This window comes from Pygoscelis adeliae, unplaced genomic scaffold, assembly GCF_000699105.1.
Source record: "Pygoscelis adeliae isolate BGI_AS28 unplaced genomic scaffold, ASM69910v1 Scaffold101, whole genome shotgun sequence".
Lineage (NCBI taxonomy): Eukaryota > Metazoa > Chordata > Aves > Sphenisciformes > Spheniscidae > Pygoscelis > Pygoscelis adeliae.
The window spans coordinates 6,100,022-6,108,744 of NW_008824238.1; positions in this window are offsets into that span (position 1 = coordinate 6,100,022).

Genomic DNA, 8,723 nt, shown 5'->3' on the forward strand with positions numbered 1-8,723 from the left:
AGGCTTCCCCCTCTCCCTTTTTACCACACGTAACTACACCATGTTGTGGTTTCACGAAAAGGGAGAGAGGGAGGGAGAGAGATCATTCTGTAAAGTCGATTAAACCCTGATCTTTAGTGTGTTCCAGATAGACACATCTGTACTGGGGGCTGAGGGGCGTATGACTGTGAATTTGAGCAGAGTTTTACATCTGAATCATGGCTCCTTTTCTATAAATATATAAATATATATAAATATATAAATATACTATTATTGCAGGGGATTGCTGACCTCTAGATTTAGCTTTTTCTATTGCAAGTGCTATCCATGTGAGTGTGTGTGTGTGAAGTTTTTATGCTTACTAAGAACACAGGATCTTGACTTGTTTGTTTTGTGTTAGTTTATTGTAAACAACCATTTGTTGTAAATTGTTATTGGCATTAAATTATAATTTATGATTTTCAAATCCAAAACATTCTCTGCTTTTTATGTTTTAAAGCCTGTAAGCTATCTCTGTATTTATAAGTTTCTTGCAGCGAGCTTTGGTTCACAGAGAATAATAGTAAACAGAAAAAGCACCAGGATTAAATAAAAACACACACACACACACGCACGCACACACACACAACCCACACTTACCCCCCACAGGCAGGGGATCCCCCTCTCAGCCGAGGATGCACCCACATTAACACTCCCATACAGGGAATGAGCACACCCCCCAGACGTCCCCACACACCTCCTCCTCCCCAGACAGGGAATGTGCACACACACACGCTTCCATATACCACCCCCTCACACACACACACCCTTCCCCCGGTCAGTGTGTGTGTGTGTGTGCAGCCCCCAACACACTCCAGCCCCCAACCCATGCCACCATCCTTCCCCTCTTTTCCTTTCCCCTTCCCCAGCCCTGGCGGGGCACAGGCACACAACACGGGACACACGGGTGTTCCCCGAGTCCAGCTGACAACCCTACAGCCCCGGCCCAGCCTCGCTGTTGGCGTGCTGGGGGCCTGCCGAGGGCCGAACCCCATGGCAGGGGTGCAGTGCCCAGGGAGTCAGGACCCCTCGCGGGGGGGACGGACTCACATGCTTTTGTCATCGGGTCTTGATGGGGTAGCAGGCTGCGATCAAGACTTCTGCTACTCCTGCTGCCTCTTGCTCCCTCCCATAGGGTTTAATAGTTCTTCTTTATTGCTTTTTAATGAAAAGTCCTTTATCATTCCCGATAATGGGAGGAAGTCTCTCTTCCTCATTCAGTGATGCCCTTCTATATTTTAGGTATTGGATTAGAAAGCTGTTCTCCTTTTCAAGCTCTCCTCTCTTTCTCAGGTTTCGTAACAGTTCCTCTGTAGCTTTGCCCTCTGCATTGTGTTGCTCAGGCTTCATCTCATCCTATAGCTCTGAGATTCTGCCTTCAGTGTTGCACATTTCGCTGCTGTGTTCCAACACAACATTTATCAGCGTCCCCCTTTTTTTTTTTAATTCAAAGACCTCCTAATTCTTTTGAAAGCCTTCCAAGAAACAGATTGGGCAGTATTGCCACCATGGTTTCAATTACAACCAACTAAAAATTAGGTTAAACTTTGAATGCTCATTTACTGTGTTAATTTCTCCCCCATTTTATTTGCTTCCTTGCCCACCAGCTTGGGAATGTATAGATGTGTGATTTTTTAAAAAAGGGGGGGTTGGACTTGATGACCTTTAAAGGTCACTTCCAACCCAAACTGTTCTATGATTCTATGACCTTCTCCCGGCCTACCTTCCGAAGTTTTCTGAATGGGTACCACAGTAGTGGAAGTCCTAAGTGGTGCTGATTTCAAGGTTAGTTTTCTATGGAAATAATGATTTATGTTGAAACCTCCAGCAGAATGCACTTCATCTGAAACCTGGACATCTGTGACACAGACATCCGTGCCTGTGCTACTCAGCCTGGTCTACCCTCATGGTCCCTCAGGGAAATTCTCTTCCATATCTTATATATAATAAACGAAGCTCAATAGCTACCCTTTCCCCTCCCCAACTGAAATGTAGGTATCTATGTATTCCATACATTCCACCCCTTGTGTGTGCATGTGTCTATGTCTCTCATTCCTAATTTTTGAACCCGCTGATCAGTTTCAGCTGAATGTGAGAGGTGGGTAAAACTGTGAAACACAATTAAATTCCTACAAGTTTAAGAAAAAGAAGGCAGTTGAGTGAAGAGGCTCGCTACGTATCCCTTCGTGCCCAGAGCATGACAAAGGTGGCATTAGGAGTTCATGTGTTGTGACATACCTCAAAACCTGCATGTATATGTCACATCAGTGAGAAAGGTTCAGCTGGAGCTTGTGTCTTCTTAGCCATTGCAGTCAGTAAAGCCCATGAGACAGAGCTGTAGGAAACCAGAGTTCATTCATTCAGATGCTCATGAAATAATAGGTTCTCAGGAGCTCCAGTGCTCCTCTACTGCTTTTCATGATGCAGTGAGTGGTTTTGAAGGCTGTGTTTTATAGAAGCAGACTACGTTTTTGTGAGATTTTAATATTTGATTTTTCAATATTTTTGATAAAGGGAGACTGTCGTATTTCTCTCTCTCTCTCTCTCTCACACACACACACACACTCTCTCTCTCTCTCTAATAGGACTTGCTTATTGGGAAAACTGACAGAAAGAGCAGTCGATAGATGAGTTCCCGCAGTCCCCTGGCTACGCCAGTATGCATTCTGTGTAGAAACTGCTCCAGAATAAGCAATTTATCTGCTTTCCAAAAGGAGGAATTATTCTTGAATAAAAATTTCTTTATTGAGCTAGTGAGTCCACTGTAAAAATAACTTTATTCTGGGAAAGAATTTTTGCACATAAAAGTATATTATCGTATCTAGATACGTGTTTACTTCACTGGATCTACATTATTCAATTGTCCTTCATAAACAAAATGCTAACTGTTCTTGGCTCACTGCTTTTCTAGGCTTGGAGCTTTTCTGTTCACAAACACTCATCTTCTGCTCTTACACCAGTCTGTTTGAAAACTGAAGGGAAGCCTTTGTGGTTCCTCTATGTGGTTACCAGAAAAAGACTGCAAAATGTATGGCCATGCTGATGACCAGTGTCTTGCAGATTGTGTGGGAAAGATTTACTTCAGAGGAGTTTTGTTTCAGTTGGTCAGATAAAGGGAAGAAAGACACAGCTTGAATGAAAGAGAAATCTCTTTCCTAACAAGCTTTCTGTTGCAGGATTTTTCTCCCTCACTACAGCAATGTTCTTCAGAGCATCTTTCATCAAAGACAAGCCTCGTAAACATGCTGGACCTCTTCCTTCTCACTTCACGCCTGGTTTGCACAGACGAGCCCACTAAGTCTCTGTGAGGCAGTGTTTCCCAAACGCCTCCCTGGCATGAGAGGAGAGGGCAGACAGAGGAAGACAGGGATGGAGGAAGATGGGCAGATACTTGTCAAGGTATAGTTAAATCTTGATATGCAGCAGGAGGACCATTCAAAATCACAACCTAACTGTTGCAAGAAATAATTGTCTTCACTGCTGACCATGTTCACCACACTAGTGGATTCACGTGACCCACACATTTGCTTCCTTTTGAAGAAAGAAGAGGGGATTTGTGTTTGCCAGGGCCCTGAAGGCACTACCAGGGCTGCTGGCGCTGCCCAGCCTCCCCGGGGGGGCTCTCCCAACCCCTGCCCATGGCCCAGGACCCCATTTCAGCTCAACCCAGGGCTGCCAGTCCCTGCCCCAGCAGCACTAGAGACACTCCCCTGTGGAGAAGGGAATGATCCTCTTACAGGCTGGCTTCATGGCTATTCCTCACTTGTAGGAGCAGATATTAAAATAAACACCCGCAACAGGAAGACTGCTGTCATCAGCACCAAAGTTGGCCTGTCTGTCTAAATAAATAGTTGATCATTTTCCTGAGTGTAATTGTCTTAGTTACTGCAATGCCAAAATGTAATGTCAGGTGGTCTTGAAATGTCTCCTAATTTCCCAGTGATGAGTCCAACTAATGGCAAAAAGAAGGCTCTGTTCTAGGAGAAGAGCAAACCCCATCCAGTGCTCTTTCTATCACCCAAGACTGCCAGATAAAAACAAGTCAAACAAAGGCAGCTTCTTGGCCAAGTCTAATATTATCTTAAAATAAATCACATCGGAAATAGCATCTGGCAATAGCATAGCCCACCACAGTTCAGACTAAGTCTGGTCTGGATTAGGGACTTCCTGAATCACGGAATAGCTTTCCATGCTTCCTAATGAGTGGTTTGGGGTGGGTTTTTTTCCTCTTTTTCAGGTTTTGGTTTCCTTTTAGCAGATTTCTGCAACTCAGAAGAATATGTTTTTTATTCCTCTTGCTACGGATCAGATTCCAACACACTTTCTCCAAGTCTCGGGTTCTAGAGAGGCTCCTGGAAGGGGCTTCAGCTCTTGCATAGGATGCAACGGGACAGCAGTCTCACTAGTCTATAAAGGCCATCTTGTAGACATGTCTAGGAATGGTATGCTGCTGCACACAAGGGCAATAGTGGCAGCTTCTTCCTCTCTAGTGCAGTAAGTGGAAACTTACAGGGCTGGGTATCACAAAACCAGCAACAGAGCTGAGCAGGAGCATAGCCAGGAAGGACAGATCACTGGCAAGGCACCATCATCAAATTAGCCACAATTTGGATGGGTTTTGAGGGATTTTTTTGGCTGTTTGTAAAAATTGATTCGTTGTTCCTTTCTTCTCTGGGTGGAATTATTATTATTATTTTTATTATTATTATTATTATTATTATTATTATTATGGACAAAGCTTCACAAGAAAATAGTAATTGCTGTCAGGGCTAAAATCAGTTGTAGACACAACATACCACAAACAGAAATAAAACTTGAACTAAACAAAGGCATATCAATATGATTACAGTTGAATCAGAGTTGTACAAACTGATTTATTTCAAGTTTGGACATCTCCTCATATGTAGAAGTCTCGTAGATAAGATTTACTAGCTGGGTTTTTTGTCAAGCAGACAGAACGCCTGCTGAGTGGCTCCTGGAGCTCCAGCCTGCAACTTTTGGATATAGGGCTCTCCTTTGTGTAACATAAGATTGCGATGATTTCCACAAACTCAAAAGTCTTTTTTTAACCTTCTGTAAGGGGTTACTCTAGCTTACGTTTTGATAGAAAAAATAAAATCATATTTTGTAATGTAATCTTCATAGGTTTTGGTTTTTTTTTTAAACATGAGCTGAATGTTAATCCTCTCTGCCAATTAAAATGTTATCCGGTGTTATTCACAGATCTTTAAATTGAGATCCCTTATTTTGGCCCCATGCCAGGTCACAACCTGAGAAATGATTCAGCTTTGATTATGAGTCCCAGGCAGGGTATATCCCAGGTTTAAACTTGCTCTACTATTGCTTTCTAGAAGCTGCAGTAGCTTGGTCCAAGTTTATGACAAAAGAGCAGTTGAATAAAACCCAATCCTGTCATTCTAAAGACCTGGCATTTCATGATTATATGATACAGGGGAAGCCATGGGATGCTTATAGCCAAAGGTATACTTAGCTTGAGGCTTGCCTAGGTGATCAAATACTGCCTTCTAGCTTTGAATTCTGCAAGCTCTGCAATGAAAAAAGGTGTTTCCTTAAATACCATCTCTGAGGAGATGGTTTTCGTGTCTTCGGAAACATCCACTGCCTCTACTACAGTCACTCGCTGCTGCGGTGCGTAGCACTGAGCAGGCAAAGCACTGACTTCTTCCCCGTCCCCGTGGAGGCAAAGCCACACAAACGGGGATCTCCGTTCCTGGGAGGGCTGTCGTGGAAGACGTCCTTTCCGAGCTCCTTTGAACATTTGTGGTACTTGCCTGAGTTTTATGTAGCAGGCAGCAATTTGTCTGCCTTTCCCCAGTCTGGTGAAATGGGAGTCAGAATTTTTAGGCTTTTCACTTCGGATTATTTCTGCTCTATGTCAAAGATGATTTAATGATAGATTAATTAAAAGTAATCTGTCACAATAGTTTAGGCATAAGCAGAAAGCATTTTCTGCACAGTTCGAAGCTGAAGGAAAACAGCAAGGACTGGAAGGAGGGATGTTCAGCAGCCGCTCAGAATTACTAGCTAAATACCTCTCTTTATTAGCAAGGGAGAATGAAACATCCAGGAGCAGAGGATTTTACAACGGGAAGAAGCCAGTTGCAGAGAGAGGAGGATCAGACTGCGATTAGTTGTGAGAGGTATGAAGCTTCTAATTATAAGGGCAATCCCATGCTCCTCCCCTGCAGCCGGGTAGAAGAGGATAGAGACTCCGAGCGGAGAGATAGCGCCTGGCGTTTGGGAGGAGAGCTTCCTCCGTATCTCGCACTCTTAACAGGCTCTTGGGGGAACTACAGGGAGAATAATTTTCCCAAAACACAGTTTGAGGCTTTCCCTGAGCAGGGCGGTTCTGCAGGTACCTGGGCACTGAGCTGTGCACAGGCAGCGTAGTCCTGCTCCGACGTTGTGACGGGAACTGGGGAGTGAGCTTCCCAGAGATTAGACTGAAGCTGTTGTCGACACATCTGAGAAACTTGTGCTGCTGATAAATATGATAAATTAAATGTGGATAATTTGTTTAAAACTCACTGTATTTGCAAGTGAAGTGTTAGACCTTGGAGCTCTCATTCCCATCATTGTTTTTCATTTTCAGCTTGCTCCCCATGGATTAAATATCAGGACTGAGATGCAGAAAACCTGCAAACGTTACCTTTTTTAATGAAATGTCTTGATATCACCGGCAAACCCTGACCCAATATTAAGCCCATCTTTCTCCAGCTGTGAATAACAAATTGCATAAAACATAGTTCTGCTACTGGCTTGCAGCACAAAACAACCAGCAAACTAAAAAACTCCACAAATTACTTTCAGCTATTTTTCAGTGTTTATGCAGACTTTTTTTTTCCTGTGGGACTGTATACAAATCTGATAGTCAACCTAATTGCTTTTTTCTTTAGCCTTCACCCCCAACAGTTCCCTACAGCCTTTTATCCTTTGTAGTGTCTGGAAGAGAGTACTGCGGTGATGTGTAAATGGGGCACTTAGCCCAAGTGGAACCTTCTTGAAGACAAACAATAATCAAGTTGTTACCAGGTAATGGTTTCAATCTGTAAACTCTTTTTGGGAAAGAACCATATTTTTTCTTAAAGCTGTCTGAAAAGCAGTGTTTCCTGTTCATGAGAACTCTTGAGTTTTCCAACCAGAGTGGCGGCAGCTCAACTAAAACAAATGCCAGCTTCCCTGACAAGCTGCAGATGAATTCAGTGGTGGAGGGTGAGCCCTGCCCAGACACCAGCACAGTGAGCCCATGTGAGGTTTTTCATGCTTCAGGCCCAAGATGTATGAGCTTGAAAGCTCGGGGAGCGAGGGCTCTCCCTGGCTTCCACCTCACTGCTGCAAAACTGGAGGAAAGCCCTGATTAGGTAGACAGTTCCCAGGTTTCCAGGGTCCTGCCTCAGAGACATCTGAACATAGACCAGTATATGGGGGTCAGCCCTAGCATGGGGGACTCCAGAGACCTACCAAGCAGGTTGCTTGAGACATGGCAAGCCAGGCTCCTGAGCAGGTTAGATGATCTTTGCATGAAGTGGTCATAGAATCATAGAGTCATAGAATCATTAAGGTTGGAAGAGACCTCCAAGATCATCGAGTCCAACCGTCAACCCAACACCACCATGCCCACTAAACCATGTCCCTAAGCGCCTCAGCTACACGTCTTTTAAATACTTCCAGGGATGGGGACTCAACCACTTCCCTGGGCAAGCTCGGGTCCTTGAAGAACAACAAGTTTCCCCGTTCCAAGGCAGCCTGCCAGGAAGTAGAGTTGGTTTGGAGCTAGGGTCTGGGACGATAAAAGTTCACGAAACCAAAGTAAATTTAAATGAGCTTCTTGATACTAACACACTGGCTTTGCTGGAACATTTCAAGCAGCCCTATGTTCATAACTAGCTTCAGAAATAACAACCAGTAAGGGACTGACTTTTTGAAATAATTTCCTGAGGGATGCACAGTTTTGGGGGTTCTTATTGCGCAAGTATGTGTTGCTGCTCTGCTTTAGATTCTGCGTACCTGAAGATGTTGGCTCTGTGGGGTTTGATTAATACCATGGGGTGCTATTTAAGTCAAGGAAATCTAACTTTTTAAAAATTACATGTCAAGTCCTCAGGCTTCCCTGCAGTATATCAAATCTCAATTGGCAGGTTACGTGCCATAATCTCTTCTGAAATATTTCATTAGACATTTTTATACTTACTGTAGCTGTTTTTTAAATTCCTGTAGTGTGGGATAAATGGCATTATGTTAAGAAACCCCACCTTGGAGGTGTAAATTTACGTATTCACATTTTGCTAAATTGGCCAGAACACATTTCTCATTGTTCCCATTTAAAACAAAACAAAACAAAACAAAAAAAACCCAAAAGCTAAAACTCTTATTCTTAAATTGCTTATGTAAGTCCTTTGCAAATCAGTGGAAGAATGCAAAAAATACTGCATAGATACCACAGTGAAACACACTGTTTTGAGGAGTATGAACTAACATGGTGACTTAAATATGGAACCTGATTAGGACTGGAAGCAGAGTCATGGAACTTCATATTCTTACTGTAGGTTAAAAAGGTTGTTTTCGGAGTGTCTCTTGTTTTATGTTTTAGTGACCTTTATCTCTAACTACCTTCAATTGTACTTGGAATTTATTCCCACAATCTCCACCACTTCACACTCCTGAAATACTCCTTATCTTGCACA